This window comes from Eumetopias jubatus, unplaced genomic scaffold (genome assembly GCF_037043125.1).
Source record: "Eumetopias jubatus isolate StellerSeaLion01/CBP00866 unplaced genomic scaffold, mEumJub1_p1.0 scaffold_7, whole genome shotgun sequence".
Taxonomy (NCBI): Eukaryota; Metazoa; Chordata; class Mammalia; order Carnivora; family Otariidae; genus Eumetopias; species Eumetopias jubatus.
In genome coordinates this window covers 127641824-127661356 of record NW_028274813.1, presented here as the reverse complement: position 1 = coordinate 127661356, position 19533 = coordinate 127641824, and the positions used below count along the sequence as shown (strand labels likewise).

Below are 19533 nucleotides of genomic sequence, written 5' to 3'. Positions count from 1 at the left end.
TTTGTTTTCAGAGTATATTTTTACAACATATTTATTTAAACCTATCTATATTTTTATATTTAAAGTGACTCTCTTACAGACAGCATAGAATTGGGTCTTGGGTTTTTTTTTATCAATTCTGACAATCTTGACATATTAATTGGAGTGTGTAGTTCATTAACATTTAACGTTATTAAATATTGACTTACTGGTGATTGAATGATCTGATTAGATTTAGGTCCATCATTTTGTTTTTTGTTTTTTTTTGTTTTTTGTGGGGTTTTTTTGCTATTTTGTTTGTTTTCTGTTTGTCCTCCCAGCTTTTTCCCCTGTTCCTTTTTTCTCTGACTTCTTTTGGAATATTTAAATATTTTTTATGATTCCATTTTAAATTACCCATTGAATTTTAGATATGTCTCCTTTCATCATTTCCCATGGATTTTTGTATGCATTAAAATATGTAAGGGAGGATGTTTTAAATTGGATGAGATTTTTAAATTTTGCCATTAAATGGGACAGGATTTCTTAAACCCTACAACTGTTCAGAAAAAATATGGGATGCCAAAGATTTGTTCCAATGGATGGGTAAGAATGAATCCCAGAGCAACTCTGGAGGTGAAGGGAAGAATTCAACCATTTCTGACTTTCTAGATCCAGTGCATTCAAGAAATTTTGTATACTATTATTATTATTTTTTATAATTGTTACAATCACTACAGTTATTCCCAGATGAGAAAATAGAAGCAGTGGAAGCTGATAGTGAGAAAGCAAGAATGACTGAGAGCAGCCTTTTTGCCTAACTTTACCTTTTGGGAAATATAGTCAACATGATAGCTTTCCACACAGAAGATCGAAGGGTTTTCCTTTTGTTATGTGTCCTGCTATATTCTGGATGGAAAATAAATTTTTCTTTCCATGGGAACCTGTTAGAGATATTTGAGAACAATGCCAGCTCTAGACCAAAGTCTGATATGAGTGGAAATGTATTTCATTTCCCTGTTTTTCACATTTCCCTTTTGCCAGGGGTGCCTGGGTGGCTCAGTTGGTTAAGCGACTACCTTCGGCTCAGGTCATGATCCTGGAGTCCTGGGATCAAGCCCCACATTGGGCTTCCTGCTCAGCAGGGAGTCTGCTTCTCCCTCTGACCCTCCTGCCTCTCGTGTTCTCTCTCTTATTCTCTCTCTCTCTCTCAAATAAATAAAATCTTTTTAAAAAATAAAAATTAAAAATTAAAAAAAAAATTTCCCTTTTGCCAGCTGAGAAAGAGGTGAAAAACCCGACATTAATTAAACCTCTACTATGGTCCAAGCTCTGTGTATGGACTTTATACACGCTATCTCATTCAATCCTCAAAACTACCCTATCAGGTAGTTACTATTGCTTCTACCATTCTACACAAAATGTAAAGCTCATAGAATCTAGGTACTTTGTCCAAAACTGACTTAGAAGTCATCAATTCATCAGGAAGTTAAAAAATTGGCATGTAAATAAGACTTCTAGAAATTTCTCCTGAGGCAATTCTTACACTGATGTCCAAAGACATTTACAGTAATATTTTCTACAAAGTTGTTTACAATAATGGAAAAGTGAAAGCAGCCTAAATGCCCATCATTAGAAGAATTAGGTTAGTTATTATATTATTATTCCATATTATAGAATACTGCACAGATGTTGACAGATAACATTAAGTTACAAAATTACATGAACCCAAGAGACATGTTCAAGAATATTCATCATCACGTTTGTACATAAACACAAATATGAAGGAAAAAGCACAGGTTATCTACAAGTGGTTAATTATTCGGTAAAGGGGAGAAGAAGGGAAGAGGATTTGTACTTTTAATATGTTCTGGTATTGCATGGTGTCATGTATAACCTGTGTAATTTTTATAAATATACTTATGGTCGGCATGATTAGTAGTAGGTAAAAAGACAACAGAGTTGCTTTAATAGAATCCTTCCATTACTGCAGCTCATTTCTATAGCCAGAACCTTCCTGGACCCTGAAGAAGGAGAACTCTAGAACCGGAAGACAGTATTACTGATGCTGGTGGCATCAGGCTGGAGAGGGTAGATCTGAGAAGCCAGATTTGGCAACAGCCTTGCATAGCAACCTCAGGAAGCCTTGCACTTGACATAGTGCTCAATAAATAAGTTGAATCAAAAAGCAAATCCATACCTGTTGTGACTTAGAAATAAAGTTTACTTGTATCATCAATAATAAGGTACAGGTAACATACAATGAAAGAAGCCATTTTACACTCTTAAGATTAGCAAAAACTTTAAAGCCTAACAATAATACCAAGTGAGGCCAAAACTAAAATGAGCTGTCCAATATCACTTACAGGAATACAAATGACCACAACCACTTTAAACAATTTGTCAATGTCTGGTAAAGTTGGAGACAAGCCTGCCGCACACATTAGCAATGACACATACATAAGAGATTCTTTTTAAGACACCTACACAGGAATACAAATGGCAATACTATAGTACTTACAGTGTGCTATGTCCATATGGTAGAATATTAGTCAGCAGGGAAATTAAACAGACTAGAGCTACTCATTTCAATATGGATAAATCTTGGAAAGATAAAAATGAGCACGGGGAGCATCAGCTGTATCTGTGATGTTTCATTTTGCTAAAAAAGGGGGGCGAGGAGGAATGCTGGATAACAGAACAAAAGAAAAATAAAAGAATCTGAAATATATGTAGAAAAATATCCATATTTTTGAGACTTTGATGATGGATACATGGGTGTCAGTTACATTAGTCTCTCTTTCCTGTATTTTTGAAGAATTTAATAGGAAGAAAAAAAGATGAAAGATATAGGAAAGAATATTCTGAGAAAATTAACCAAAATTTTAATGGTGATTATCTCTAAATCATTAAGAGTCTAAGTGACCTTAATTTTCCTTTTTATATTTTTCTATGCATTTTATTTGTACATATGAAACATGTATTCCTTTTTTTAAGATTTTATTTATTCATTTGACAGAGAGAGACCCAGCGAGAGAGGGAACATAAGTACGGGGAGTGGGAGAGGGAGAAGCAGGCTTCCAGCTGAGCAGAGAGCCTGATGTGGGACTCAATCCCAGGACCTGGGATCAGCACCTGAGCCGAAGGCACACGCTTAATGACTGAGCCACTCAGGCACCCCTGAAACATGTATTTCATTTATAACAATAAAAATGGGTTATTTTAAGGTTATTATATACAATTTTCCGTGACATATGATGAAACTCTATGAAATACAGATGCAGCAAAAAAAGCCAAAAGTAGACTAAGGTTTTTAACAGTCTAGGTGATGGGTGACTTTTTGCTCATACTTTTCTCTGAATACAAGTTTTTCTATAGTGGGAAAGTACAGTATTTGTAAAAGTTGGCTTACTTAAAAGGCTAGGAGTTTTATTTTTTTTAAGATTTATTTATTTATTTGAGAGAGAGAGAGCAAGTCAGGGGAGGGACAGAGGGAGAGACAGAATCTCAAGCAGACTCTCCACTGAGCACAGAGTCCTATACAGGGCTCGATCTCATGACCTGAGATCATGAGCTGAGCCAAAATCAAGAGTTGGATACCCAGCCAGGTGCCTCATGGCTAGAGGTTTTAAATGAAAAGAAACTCAGATAATTTTTCCAACATTGTAAAATGTTCATGGACCTAATGATAAACTAAGTTATTAAAAAAAATCTATTCTTAAAGAAGAATTGAATTAGAGCCAGATAATTTTTAAATGAGGTCTGGTATAATAGTGCAATTTATATTGATATTCCATGAACGCTAGCTCTGCTAATCAAAATATTGAGTTAAATAGCATGAGCTATTCCCTAAATAAATTCTATGAGTGGGGGTTATTGGCAAAGGGGTAATATAAGGTCCTAAGTGTCCCAGTGACCTGAGTTGTCTCCATGGAGAAGGAAGCATGAGTCATTTAATCAATGCTATGTCTTTTATAAATCGTCAGGAACTCTCCTAGGAAGCCTTTAAGAGATAGATTCCTTATTACCACTGATATATATTCCAGTTAAATGTTTCACATTGCCCTCCTGGGACTGCCCAGCCTGAAGGAAAAGAAGACGTGATCCCAGCCTTCCAACTTCCACCATCAACAAGATTCTTGCACGTTAGCAGGGGCCATGACCAGCCTGTTGACTAAGATCTGTAATAGAAAATGACCGCACTGCCCCAGCAATCTTGAAGCTCTGCTCTAGAATCCGTGCAAAGCTCTGACCACCTTAGGATTTCCATACGCCTGTGCAGAGAGGTAGCTTCAAATAGATGAGTGATGTTTTCATTCTAGAGGGAAAAAGAGAATCTAGGAAAATTCTACCATCCCTCCTCTGACACTATTCTTCAGCCCATCCTGTTTGTGATAGCCAAACCCCAGGAAGCAGTTGCCCTCGCTCATCAGAAGTTGTCCACTGTGTGTTATGTGATGAGTTTTCCAAAGCACATGTGTAACCAATTATCTTAGGGGATCTGAACAGCAATGACTCAAGGTGTGAAAATCCAAGCTTATTGCCCCAAAGTGGACGATGGAAAATATAGAGAATTTAAGCATCTCGCCAAGGTCACCCCCTTTAGAGCTGATAAGCCAGTATGGCCACAGACAAGAAGAAAGAAAAAGTGAACATGGTAGGAAGAAGGCATCAAATGCAGAGAAGCAAATGAAATACTGAATTTTTAAATTTACATCAGGTTTAGCCTTTTCTATTTTGCACTTTTCTTGGGTTAATGAGACCCTACAGACATATTTCCATCCGTAGCTTTATTTCCATTCCTTTAGAGACTTCTGACTAACCACAGGAAATGCAGCTGACCCTTTCCCTTGTTGTATAATGGCCTCATCCTCTCTCCCCTCCCGCTCTGCTATCTTGACACCCATATAAGATATACAAGGATTTGGGTGCCTCAAGATTTTGCATCTTTCTGCTCAGCTAGTTACCCCCAACTGAAAAATAACTGGTCCACATACTTGAAGAAATATGGTAATCGAGCAACTAAATGCTCCTTTTGCTAATGACATGTTTTTTCAATATGTTCAAATGAGAGGCTCATTGGAAATTATTCACTTTCTTCTAAGTTGCAAAGGAAAATGAAAGGCAAATTATGGCTGTATAAGCACGTGTTTGCACAGATCCTATCCCACTGAATTAATTTGCCATCCACAGAGCTATTGATGGCTAGCTCTTTCCTTCAGCCTTTGCACTTACCAGGTGGAAATGATTAAAGATTTAATTTCCTTGAGGGTTCATTTAGGTTGGAGATGTCACCTTTGTAATATAGAAGTCATAACGTCCACCAGAGAGAATAAGAGAACAATGGATTCCGTAAGTATTTCAACAGTGGGAAGAAAGGTAATGGAGTGTCCAATTTGAAAGGAACTCAGATCTGCTTATGCACTCTGATTTTTCAGACAAGAAAACTGAGGCCCAGACGGGTTAAGGAGATCGATCAAACTCAGTGTGCTCATGTCTAGCAGAATTGAAACTAGGAGCTAAGTACTGGCCTCTTGCTCCCTCCCCTCTAGCCCATAGCCTACAGTGCCGGTGGCAAATAGAAGCAAGTTCAAGATAATGTGGCCCCAGGGAGGGGTGCTTAGGACAAAGCATCAATGCACTCTGACAATTTTCTACAAATTCTTCAATTGCACAACTTCATTGGTTCAAAGATATTGCTTCACTCATACATAAGCCAACACACACAGTCCGACAGAGATAACTCATCATTATCTTAGTCTACTCAAGGTGGGGAGTTCCAGCCAGAATGAAGAAGAGGCGAGGGTCAAGGGGAGTATAGAGGGAGCCACTCTCCTTCACCCTCCAGCCCCACCCCCTCCAATCAGCCCAGGTTGATCCATTTTCATTACATTTCTCTTTGATGCAAATCCTCAAACCTTGGGCGGACCGCTCTGCTTATCAAATCTGTTCTTAATAATCCATTTTTATCAAACTTTATCTGATGGAATCAAAACATGTTTGATCTTACTATAGAGTACACTTATCAGTCCTCCTGCTAGAACAGCACAGCCGAAAGTGAATGGTATTGAGAGCAAAGTCTTTAGAGTCGGAAAGAAATAGAGTTTAAGTCCCAAATCTATCACTTCCTAGCTGCAGTGCCTTGCCCATGTCACTCATAAACTCAACAGTATCTCGCTGAGCACACTAGGCTTTAAGAACTCAGATATCGTCCCTGCCTTCCTGACTTTACACTTTGGAGGCACCACCAGAAACACACCTGTTACCCAAGTTAATGCAACTATTACAAGTGCTGAGAAGAAAGGCCCTGGAACAGCAAGGTCATCCACCAGGAAGGTTTGTCCTTGTTACAAAGGTCAGAGAAGACTTCCCTTAGGAAGGGCCGCTGGAGAGGGCATCAGAAGGGTAAGTGGGCGGTGAAGTGAGGAAGAGCCAGCATCCCGGGCAAGGCGCAGTGCTGAGACGGGCCATGTCCAGTCTGGGAGATGGAATATGCACAACATAGAGCAAAGAGGAGAGGCATGTAGAGAGGTCTGAGAAATGAAGAGGTACCTGTGACCATGGTTAGGAGGTTTGCCCTCATTCTGAGGGGCATGAGGGATATAGGACATGATCAGACCCAAGCACCAACACACCGGAGGACAGCATGGACACCGGGACAGGGGTAGGAGGACAGTGCCGTGATTCATCCAAGAGCTAGTGACAGAAAGAGTGAACAGAATCTAGGGGATATTTTGTGACTAAAATCATTTAAGCCTTCATGATAAATTGGCTCTGAGCAGTGAGAGAAAGGGGTACATCAAAGCTGACTCAGAGTACTTTGGTGTGTAAAACTAGACAGGTGGCAGTTCCATACTCTGAAAGACAGAATTCAAGGGGGACCCAACTTGTGACCTATACCTCTGAACCTCAGTCTCCTCACCTACAAAATAAGGATAGTAGTATCTTCTTCTGGGTGTTCTTACCCAATCCAACATGGTGGTGTGTGGGGGGGTGAGTCCCCACACACAAAACACCAAGCAATTCTCGGACACCAGAAGGGAATCCAAGGATTCACCTCAATTCTTATACCATCTACCCTGGGATAGCATCGGACTCCGTAGGGTCAAGGGTGAATGCCCCCACCCCCACTTCAGACACCAGTTGTAAGCCCCAGGCTTACCTGTGCTTCTGACCTACTGGCTACAGACTAGAGGTTCCAACAACCTCCTCCTCAGGTTCAATGAATGTGCTAGAGTGTTTCACAGAACTCAGAGAAATACCACTTACTTAGGTTTACCATTTATGTAAAGATATGATCAAGGATATGAAGCAACAGACATGTGAAGAGATGCATCATGTGAGGTATGAAGAAAACGTGCAGAGTTTCCATGCCCTCTCCAGGACACCACTCTCGCCAGCCCCCATGTGTTCACCAACCTGGGAGCTCTCCTAAGCTGGTCCCTTTGGGTCTTTATGGAGGCTTCATATATAGTCATGATTGGCTAATAAGTCATTGGCCATTGGCTGATTCAACCTCCAGCTCCTCTCCCTGCAGTCTAGGGGTAGAACTGAAAGTTCCAGCCCTTGCAATCACAGACTTGGTTCTCCTGGCAACCAGTCCCCCATGCTTTGGTTATCTAAGAGCTTTCCAAAAGTCACCTCATTAACATAATAAAAGACACCTATAGAGCCCTTATTATGGGGAATATCAAGAATTTTAGGAGCTATAAGCCAGAAACCCGGGAGGAGGACCAGATACACAAGGAGTATATTTTGATCATTTGAATGACCAAAAATAGATTTCTTATATATCACAGTACCGCATACGTAAATCACGCAGCTATCAGAAGCACTAGAGAAGGTTTCTAGAAAGTGACTGGTGTACGGCACACCCCAAAATAAATGGTAGATATTCTCACAGGCTACTTTTAATCTGGTGGCAAATTCAGGATCTCAGACATTTCTTTTCACTCTCCCTTCTGACCATTCCTTCAAACTGTCAATTTACTGATCAAATCATCTTAAATAGTCTCTATTATGCCCTACTAGCCTAACAGGCAAGGTAGCAATTGTTCTTATAAACTTATCATTGTAAGTGTCACTGCTGCAGTTTAGCTTACAATGGTCACTTCGCTGTTCAAGGGAAAACATGGATGGCAAACAGTTCCCGTTATTAGCCAAATGCTCATGCACACACGTGTTTATTAACCAAGGACATAGCACTGGGTCATTTAAAGGGAACTGAAAAGCACTGCTCTCAAATAGAATGGAGAAAAAAAAAAACAACAGCAGCATGGACACAGCACTTTAGAGTTCATAAAGACCCACCCCAAGCACACTGTATCAACAGAACCTCACACTGTAGGGGGTAGGGAGGAAGGGCAGGTGTTTCCATTGTTACTTTTACAAATGAAGTTAATTTAGAAAAGTAACTTGCTCAAGCTCACAAAACATGGAAGTCATAGAAGTAATTTAAATACAAGTCTTCTAAGATTTTGATGGATTCCTGTCTCACAGTGAGGTCTTTCATCCATTTTGAGTTTATCTTTGTGTATGGTGTTAGAGAATGGTCAAGTTTCATTCTTCTGTATATAGCTGTCCAATTTTCCCAGCACCATTTATTGAAGAGACTGTCTTTTTTCCATTGCATATTTTTTCCTGCTTTGTCAAAGATTATTTGACCATAGGAGGGGTGACGAACCATGAGAGACTATGGACTCTGAGAAACAAACTGAGGGTTTTAGAGGGGAGGGGGTGGGGGGATGGGTTAGCCCGGTGATGGGTATTAAGGAGGGCATGTACTGCATGGAACACTGGGTGTTATATGAAAACAATGAATCATGGAACACTACATCAAAAACTAATGATGTAATGTATGGTGACTAACATAACATAATAAAATTAAATTTAATTTAAAAGAAAATTAAATACAAGTCTTCTGGCTTCCCATTCAAAACATCCCTGCGTCCCCTGCCAATGTCAAACCACTCAACAGAGACCATAAAAATCATGCAGCCACTAGACATAAGAGCAGTACAAAATTAAAATTCATTTGAACTTTCATGCTGGTATTTTAGCAATTCATTATTAGTTCATTATTATTGTGGTTGTCATTAACAGACAAGATGAGTTGAATGATTAGTATATGCCAAGCGATATGTTAAACATTTCACATGCATGGTCTCATTGAACCTTTACAGCAACCTATAACAAGGGTGCTTTTATAAATCAGAATTATAAAAAGTACAGATGAAAAGGGGAGGCTTAGAAAGTTTAATTTCCTAAGTCCTTGTCTCTTTCCACAGCCACTATACTAGACTGACATGCCTCTGCAGGACATGGCTTCATACATAGCCGAGTCAAATACCAATAAAGCTAATAAAGTGAGTAATTTCACATTATCCTGATTTTTTTTTTGGAAATTCATGCAATACCTCCCATCATCCTACCAGAAGAGCATGTCACCTAGTTCCCTGACTTGGTAAGCAAATAAATATGAGCCCTCACCTGGGCCAGGTACCACCATAGAGTCTCTGAAATAGCACCTTTTGTGTACTGAAGTTCATGTCTCAAATTTTGATCTTGGCTCTGCTTCTTACAAGCTAGAAAACCTTGGGCAAGTTGCTTAGCAGCTCAGATACTCAATAGTCTGTGAAATGGGGGTGATACTAGTTCCAACATCGTAAGGTAAGTGGAACCACATGCCTAAAGCAGTCAGCATGGTGCCTGGGACATGGTCGGTGCTCCACACATATTTGCCATGATGATTTTATATTTTGATGATCCTCCAGATAGCAGAACAGATGTTAGTTTCATTCTATAGAAAGGAAACTGGTTCCAAGATGTAAAGTATTTTGCATACTCTCACACCGCTTGTAAATGATAAAACAAAGATAGGAAATCGATAGGAAATACAACATAGCTCTCTAAGGAGAGTGGGTCTTGGCATCTGGAGGATCTTGAAAGTAGAAGCAGGGTGGAGCCAAATGGCTTGTCACACAGTGTTAAGAGGTTAAAAGACCCAGAAGATGATTCAGAAGAAGGAAGGACCAAGGAATAGAGATATGGAGGGTAGCATCGGAGAAAAGGGGTGGGGGGGTAACAAGAGAGAAGGGCTGGAAAAAGAGAATATGTCCACAGGGATTTGAGAAATCTGCTCCAAAGTACACAATGTACCTCCCTCTTCTTTCTATCTTCAGAATCATCATGAAGATCTAGACTGATGTGGGAAACAAAGGCAAAAAAAAAATTATTAAATTTCCTTACTACCTACAGCCCATTGACAAGTCCTTGAAACAGGCTGAGTGACATTCCTCTAGGGACTCAACTGCCTCGATGTTGACACTTTGCTAAGGGCAAAAGGCAATCCTAGCCCCACCCCACCCCAGGGATCCTGTAAGCCTACTTAACATATAAAAATTCCTTTAAAAATATCCTTCATCTCTAAACCCCCAAGATACATGTCGGCAATCATCCTCCAAGCATATGGCCCACCGATACACATCTGAAGGATCTCATGACTGAGCTTTTATTCGACAGTAATAAATAACATTTTCCCAACAATAGTTAGCCTCTTCAAGGTCCTAGAAATCTTGCTTCCAAAATTCCTTGGAGAATTACACTATCCCTAACCCCCTCCCAACTTGAAAGTATATAAGGGGCCACTCCTCATGACCTCAGTGCAGCTCTTTCTGCCCACGGGTTCTGTCCCCGTGCTTTAATAAAACCACAGTTTTGCACTAAAGACATCTCAAGAATTCTTTCTTGGCCATCGACTTCGAACCCTAACATTCTTTCCTACATCATAGACTGCTTATAAATGCTTTGGGATGAGTCTAGAGATGTGAAGAGGCGCTGACCCCCGTCTGAAATTGGGTGAGGAGTAGGAACAGAAAGCACACAGGACAACTCCCACTGAGACACACTCATGGTAAAGCAGTGGGGCCCATGCTCCATGTTGCATAAGGAGGATGAAAGGTGTGTAATTAGACTGTGTATCAGATGTGGTTGAAGACAAAAAGAAGAAGGTAGGGAGGAAATCACTCAACTCTGCACAATCTGAGAAAATATAACCAGTAGCTTTGGCTTCTAGGATACCATTCTTAGTCTAGCCAACTTAAAGTGGGGACACAGATCATCCATTCAGAAAGCTTTCCATCCTGTCACAAAGCCTGGAAGAGGATCATACATGTAAACGCTCTCTGATGGACCTTGAAATGACATACCTGACTTGGTTAAAAGAAGGAATGAAACTGGAGAATGTTCATGTTTGCTCCTAGTTTCTTGTTTCACCATGCTAAATAAAGGCAGACCAGGGGGGTACTTATAACACGCTTAAGAAAAAAAAAGAGTAGTCCCCTTAGTTCTGTCCTTCCCTCTTTGCCAAAAATATAACTGATGAAAAACAGAATCTGCATTGGCCACACATTACTGAAGTTCAAATACTTGAGTTGTTGTGTTTTAAATCATATCTGCTAAGATATTATTCACTTATATGTCTCTTAGCCTGGACATAGTAATAATTGCTTGCACCTGCTGGTAGTAGGTAACAAGAGGGATGGGGAAGAGAGACAAGGGTGGGGAGCAGGGCAGGGGCAGTGACGGAGTAAAAATAGACCAAGAAAGCTGATCTCTCTCCTTAGGAGACTGAATACATCCCTGCTGTGTTTTGTTCGGAAGAAGGCAGACCCCCGGGTGCTCCATTCATCCTCCCTTCTCTCCTCAAGCATCCCTCAACCCCATTCAAAACATACCAAATAATGGGGCACCTCAGTGGTGTAGTCGGTTAAGTGTCCAACTCTTGGTTTCAGCTCAGGTCATGATCTTAGGTTTGTGAGATCGAGCCTGGAGTCAGGCTCCATGCTCAGCGGGGAATCTGCTTAAGATTCTCTCTCCCTCTCTCTCTCTGCCCCTCCCACTCATGCGCTCTCCTTGCTCTCTCTCTCTCTCTCAAATAAATAAATAAATCTTTTTAAAAAATGTACCAAATATTAAAAGACTAGGGGTGGTGGGTGAATGATAAAAGAATTTGTAGTCAGATGATCTGGGGGTGAGTCCAACTTCTGCCATCTATTAGTTCAGTGATTCTAAACAGAACACTGTAACCCTTTTGGCTTTGCTTCTTCTCATCTATGAAACATGATTATGAGTATCATCAATAAGATAATGCAATTACTCTGCACATTTCTGTGAATACTTATTAACATTAATGGACAAAAATACATTGGATCAAGGATTTAAACATAAGATCTGAGACTGTAAAACTCCTACAGGAACACATAGAGGAAAAGCTCCATGACATTGGGCTTGACAATGGTTTTTTGGATTTGACACCTAATGTACATGAAATTAATCCCAAATTAGACAAGTGGGACTCCCTCAAACTAAACAGCTTCTGCACAGCAAAGGAAGCAATCAACAGAGTCAAAAGGCAAACTGCAGAATGAGAGAAAATATTTTCCAAACCACAAGGAATTACTATCCTAAATACATAAGGACCTCCTGCAATAGCATAAAAACAAATAATCTGATTTAAAAATGGGACAGAGGACTTGAATAGACATTTCCCCCAAACAAGATTAGACCTTAAGTTGCTCGACCTAATGTGCCAGATTCACATGTCTCCCTCTCCCATCACCACCTAAAATGGCATGTACTTTTTTATGTCTTCTGAGCCAAGCTACTTAACCCATCGGCCTGACTGCAGCCACAAGCCCCTCCAGCCTGGGATGGCCAGTGCAGAGGCACATGAATAAAGTCCAAGTCAGGAATTCAAGGAGTGCCCCCACCTGCCCACAGAATCTCATCAGCCTGTGGGGAAGATGGTCTGAATAGACATGCATGTTCCCCTTGCTCATGCTTCAGTTCTACTATGTATGAGTGTGTTTCAACTCCAAATGTGACCTGGAGAACACTGTTATGAAACAGAAGGCTGCTTTGTGAAGTTTGTATTTACTATGACTGGTGCGCATGCATTTTCCAAGACTGCACAGGTAAATATGGCAATGGAATTTCAAGAAGCTACTCCAGGGTGGGCAGACTATGGCCCATAGGTGAAATATGTCCCATCACCTATTTTTGGAAGGCCCATGAACCAAGAATGACTTCCACATTTTTACATGGTTGAAAAAATTCAAGAGAAGAATAATATTTCATAACATGTGAAAATTATATAAAATTCAAATTCAGCATCCATAAATAAAGTTTTATTGGAACACAGCCATATGCAATCATTTACATATTGTCTGTGGTTGCTTTCCCACTACAGTTACAGAGTCAAGGATTTGCCACAGAGACCATATGGCCAGAAAAGCCTAAGATATTTACGATCTAGCCCTTTACAGAAAATGTTTCTTGACCCCTGAGCTCTGACACATTACTGCTCAAAGGCTACAAATTCATTTATCCCCAAGTACAGGTCAAGACAAAACTCCATTCCATTCTGGCCTGATCAACTTCATTAGCTATGAGCTTACTGCCTTCATTCTTGTACTTTTTTAAAACACATTTTGCATAACCCTCTTCATATCATCACCTTGTTCAAAAGCCTTGTATATACTTTTATAATCAGGAAAAAATTTAATGTGCCAATGGTTCTCCATCATTTATAGAACCAAGTCCAAAATAGTTGTGATATGCCTATAAGGCCATTCAAATCTAGCCCCCACCTCTCCCTCACTGCTGAAACAAGCATCCTGTTGCCAAGCTCCCCACTCTGCCACAATGCCTTTCACCTTCATCTATGTAGCAACTCCCTTACTGCCCTCAAAGTCCAGCCCAAAGCACCACTCCCCTTTTTCATATCCTCAATCAGAAGACTCTTTTGTTCACCAATTTTTCCCCCAAAGCACATACTTTGTATAAACTTCTGCAAAGAGATGTATCACATTCTACCTTGAAATGACTTATCTGTACATCCAGCCTGACCATACCCACCACGTCCACCAGCAAGGGAACCAAAAACCAGTCTCTTCCTCCTTTTGACTCCAGCACTTGGCATGAAAAATATAACATGTGTTCATAGAATTTAATAATAACAGTTATGATTCCTTTTATGGTCTTTTTAATCTTAGTAGTTTAGAACAGGATTCTTAAAAATAAAATATAATTGTAGACATAAGACATCTCTCCACAGAGTCATCCTAAGTAGCTCTGTGACCTTAGGTAAGCGCCTTAACTTTTCTGAGACGCAGATTTCTCGTGTGATAGAAAATAAAGATAGGACCTAACTAGCTGACTTTACTTACTTCATGGGAGAGGATGATAATCAATCATAAAAATAATAATTAGCATGAATGGTATACCCTCATGTTTCTAAACATTACTAGCTTAAAAAGTACTTTCATAAACAAGTTATTTTATGTTGGCATAAAAAACCAAGACCCACATAACATAATGTCAGTAAAAGCTATTTATAAATTGCAAAATACACATGTGAAATAATATGGCTTTTAGTTTCTATTATAGTAACCACCTGGCATGACTCAAAGGCTCACAACCTAGGCTGGCAGATAGAAGAGTCTGTTTGGAGGGCTCATAATGCACTGCAGAGTAGCAGATGATTTTATTTTGCATGGTAATGAAACTGCCTCCTGGCTGACTCTACTTCAACTTCCTTGTGAGGAAATAAGACAACACCTTACACATGCGTGGACCTTCGATTTACAAGACACCTCCACATCCATGATTTGTTTTAACCCTCAGACCTGTCCCCATTTGAGATCAGAAATCCCTTCTTCAGAGCTGCAAGTGACTTGCCTTAGATATTCCAGCAAGGGACAGAGGGTTGCAATTTGAACTGACATCCTCAGACTGCCAAGGCTCTGATCTTTCCATCATTTCAAGAGCCTCTAGGATCCCAACACTTGAGATCATCTATTCTAACATCTATTCTAGATCATCTATTCAGAGATTAATAAACGGAGACTAAGAAATTACAGATGATCTAAGGTAATACAATTAAGGAGAAAGTTAGGAATCCAGACAAGACACTTCCCCCTGGGTCCCTAAATAGTTATATTTTATCTTCGGTGGTAACCAGCCTCAAAGATGGCCATCAGTGATCCTTATCTATTAGTATTTACACTCTTGTATCATCTCCTCCCACACTGAAGAGGGCTGACTTGTAGAACAAAAAGGATATGGAAGAAATGACAATGTGTGGTTTCTGATGCTAGGTCATAAAAGACATTGAAGACATTGTGATTTGTGTCTTGCTTTTGTGGATCATTGCTCTGAGAGAAGCCAGCCACCATGTCGTGAGGACACTCAGGAGCCCTTTGGAGAAGTCCACATGGCAAGGAACAGAAAATCCTGCCAGAAAATCCTGCAGCACCAACTTTCCAGCTGTGTGACTGAATCTTTTTGGAAATGGATCTTCCAGCCCCATTCAAGCCTTTAAATGACTGCAGTGCCTGCCAATATCTTGACCATGATCTCCTAAGAGACCCTGAGCCAGAACCACCCAGCCTAATTGATTGCTCCTGAATTCCTGACACACAGAAGTTGTGTGAGATAATAAATGTATACTGCTGTTCAAATCACTTAGTTTTGAAGTAATTTGCTATGCAACAATGAAAAACTAATATACTTTCCATTGTGAGCAGTAGTTTCTCTGAAGTATGTGCACATTCTTTTTTCTTCTCCAGGAATTTCTCCCTAAAATATAGTCATAAATCCATTTTTCAGTAGTTTCCTAAAGTTGCTCTCAGAGACATTAATCAAATGAAAGATGTTCCTTCAGTAATCTGATTCTCCACGGTCTTCACCCAGCTAGATGCCCCAGAGGCTTTCCATCTTGTCCCCAAGCAATTTCCTCATGGTATACTCATGTCTAAAGCCCGAGATAAGGTTGAATAGGCAGGGTGGGTGTCACATTATGTTTATCTGATCTGTCCTCTGAGGAACATGTAATAAGATCTCAGTTACATCTGTTGAAAAATTGGATCCTGAAATGATAGGATCATGGTACTTAAATATATTCTTGTTTATTCAGTCCCGATCCCATGTTTGTCTCTTTTTTAAATACTTCTACCATGCTCCTGTCCTTTATGACTTATCATCCTTATTACTGAGAAACTAAAACCATAGAAACTGGTTGTTAACAATAAACATGCTCATCCTTTTAAAAAATGTATTTATGAATCAGAATCCCTTCTTTTTCCAAAGCAAATAAATTGTGAAATCTCTAGTCCTCCAGAGACTGGATCATTTATGCAACTCTCTTATTTTTTTAATTTTTTTAAAAGATTTTATTTATTTGACAGAGAGATAGAGAGCACAAGTAGGCAGAGAGGCAGGCAGAGGGAGAGGGAGAAGCAGGCCCCCCATCGAGCAAGGAGCCCGATGCGGGGCTCGATCCCAGGACCCTGGGATCATGACCTGAGCCGAAGGCAGCCATTTAACTGACTGAGCCACCCAAGCAACTCTCTTGAGAAAAGGAAATAGAGGGTGAAAATCCTGAATTCATCCCATCTCTGCCCTAGGAAAATCTAAGATACTTTGCCAAGAGAAAGGGAACAAGATGCTGGCCTATCAGAAGATGGCTACATGGCCTCACTACAGGACCAAGAACAAACGTCACCAAGTCTTTGCAGTGGGGATAAGAAAGAAGCAGAGCCAGCAACACCTTCCAGAAATATTCAGTATTATAATGAGAAACAAATGAGCTAATTACAGTGCTTCACAAACTTTCAAGAGTATACAAATTATGTAAAGATTTTAGTAAAATGCAGATTCTGGAGAATGGCCTGAGATTCTTTATGTCTAGCAAGCCACAAGGAGATGCTGATGCTGCTGGTCCAAGGACCACATTTGGAGTAATGAGGATATAAAAGAACCATAGCTATTACCTACGATTCTTGCTGTTGTTAATATGATCTCCATAACAAGATGAGCAATGCTGGTAAGTGGCCACGCTAGGACTTAAATCCAAGATGACCAAACCTTGTCCTGCAGCCCCCATGTTACCTCTGAAAAGGAGCAGGAATATGCTCAGAGTAGGGTGAGGCAACACTTTCATAGAGTCATCATGTCAGTGGTTTACCAGCCCAGTGACTGCCCTTGTGATGGTACAGCCCTGATATCTTAAAGCTTCCAGAAAATCATTCCAGCAGAGGAGTTATGGATTCATTATGGCCTCATCACATTATCACATGCTGAGGACTTTCCGGGTTGCCCAGAAAACATCTGTCAGCCAAGACAGATTCAATCAAAAATAAAAATTGAGGCTTAATTCAGCCTGGGGAGGAAACCGATTAACCAGGAGATGGGAGGTTAACTCCCTGGGCCACATCTCAGGGATAAGCAGGGGCTGACTGTTCTGTGTTCATTAGAATCAATTAGGCACTATCTGCCCCAGGGATCACAGGGGGGGAGGTTCTCTTCCAGGACTGAATAGGCCCAGAGACAGGGGCACAGGCCTTAACTCTATTGCTTCTCAGTGGAGGGCTGGGCCTGAAAAAGCAGATATTTGGCTTTGAGTGTGGGATGATGCTGCTGAGAGAGGCCTGGCGTTATTATTTCATACTTACAAAACTTTTGAGGCAAGAGTGCTTTGCATTTTTATATTAGTTTATCTTAAATATGCCAGTCATCATGGGGAAAAAAGCAGAGACAAATTCTGAGAAAGAGAAAGAAGTGGGCAGTCCTTATACTCTAAAACCCTGGCACCAGACCCTTTAAGTAAGAATTGTGTTCCTTGAAGCTGGGAGCTGGTGCAGGTGCATCAGCAACTAGCCGCCAAGGTTAAGACCCAGTGACGTACTTGTAATCACAGCTAGTTTAAAATTGGACTAGTAAGAGTTATAACTAATAATAGATACTATCTTGTCTTGGCACTGTGTTGAGCACAATAAATGCATTATCAGAGTCAGTCTTTCCTGTAGTCTTACAGAGGATGGATCTATGACCCCTATTTCCCCAGGAACTGGAGTGATGTTACTTGCCTGTTTCCATAGGCAGAGTCCATGCTATAAATGAATCTACCTTTTCATATCAGTTGAATCTTTGGTAGAAAAAGAGACTGAGCGCCAGTCAGAATACAGAATTTGAGAGAGCACACAAGAGAAGAGAATGGAGGAATCTTGTCATTGTTGAGCAAAATATAATCACTCTCACTCAGGTTATTTCAGTTTTACGAAAGCATTCAGTAGAGTACACATAAGCTTTATTTGTGGGCAGCATGCTGGAGGTTCAGACTAATTCTAGATGTGGCTATAGTTCCTTACTAATGCTTCTCTCCTGCCTTCACTTAGAGCCATACCCACTTGAGGAGGGTGGTGCTGATCTGATGGACTTCTCACTCGGTTGGCATCATGAACCCAGAGTCTGTACCCAGGTCACAGATGTGCCCTGGGAACCCGGGGAAGGCAATTAACCTTTCTGATCCTATGCCATCATGTGTAAAATGGGGCTAATTCTACTTTTTCTACAGGACTATTGAGATGAGCAGACAAAATAATACTTGTGAAAATCCTTGAGCATACTGTGCAAGTGTTAGGTATCATCCTTAGAGGTCAATCACTCTCCTCTTTCCCCGGTCACCCTGCCCTGATTCAATTGTCCTTAGATACTACTTCCCTCAAAGGGAACTGTAAGGGACACATGAATCATCAGAGCACACAGCATGGCCTTTGCTTTCTTCAGGGTCCTTTTTCCTTTGTCTTCTCTTTCTGCTGGCAGCATGGCCTTTAAAGACTGGCAATGACTCCAATCAGTTGGCTCACTCCTTCATGTCCAACCGGAAGTCTCTTTGGGAAACTGAAACGTGTATCCTTCTAGCACCCACACTGTGAGAGGGAAGTCGACATGAAGATAATCCAAAATCACGGGCAAACCGTCCAGTATGGTTATATCTGATACTAGATCATAGAAGTGCCCTAAAAAATCTCAGAAGCAAACACAAGCAAACAGTCCTGTGCATGGGCACACAAGTTATGCATCCTCGGTGTGATGAGAAACTCCTGCCTTAACTCATGCCCCCTGTCAAATCAGGGTCTCCACCAACTGGCAGTAACAGCTGGAAGGACAAGATCTTTCCATTGAGGTCAAGGTGGGGCCAATTACATGTGGTCTTGGACCAAAGCCTTGCTGCCAAAGCAAGAGCAGGGTTAGGAATGGGCTGAAGACTTCCCAGTCTGAGAGCGAGTCCCCATCTCCGTGACCCTCCCCCAGTGCCAAAGTGGTTTTGCCTCAACTTTCCTGGACAAAGGTTGTTAAAGTCATTGCGATTGGGATATTTCTACTTTCCAGAGTACTTCTCCAGTACCTTCCAGAATTTGTCTTTTTCCTATGGAAGAAAACCTAGGAAAATGAAGAAGAAAGAAAGAAAACATGAAACCTGCCTCTACATATGTTCTCTGTCCTCCCAGTTTGTGATTGCTTTACTTCTGGTCTTATTCCTATTTCTGTTCCTTCTCCCTGAATTTTTTCTTTCCATTCTTTTCCATTCTTCTACTTTGAAGGAAAAATAAATTTGCACTAATAATTCAAGAAAACAAAGTCCATTATTATGAAAAACACTGGATGTACAGTTTTGAACCCCAAATTCTTATCCCAGGAACGCCCAGGAAGAGCATGACAAACCTCTCACCT

At 40.6% G+C, this 19533-nt stretch overlaps 1 long non-coding RNA gene across 2 annotated transcripts in view; it reads right to left on the bottom strand.

Moving 5' to 3' along the window:
* Positions 1 to 19533, bottom strand: part of LOC114223246 (uncharacterized) — a 64118-nt gene that overhangs the window by 28729 nt on the left and 15856 nt on the right. The window contains exon 1 of one of the 2 annotated variants that reach the window (XR_003612109.2): positions 7121 to 7190. The exons of the other annotated variant lie outside the window; for it this stretch is intronic. This is a non-coding gene — a long non-coding RNA (uncharacterized LOC114223246). Of the gene's footprint in view, positions 1 to 7120; positions 7191 to 19533 lie in introns of those variants that run through there. 2 annotated transcript variants of the gene reach the window in all.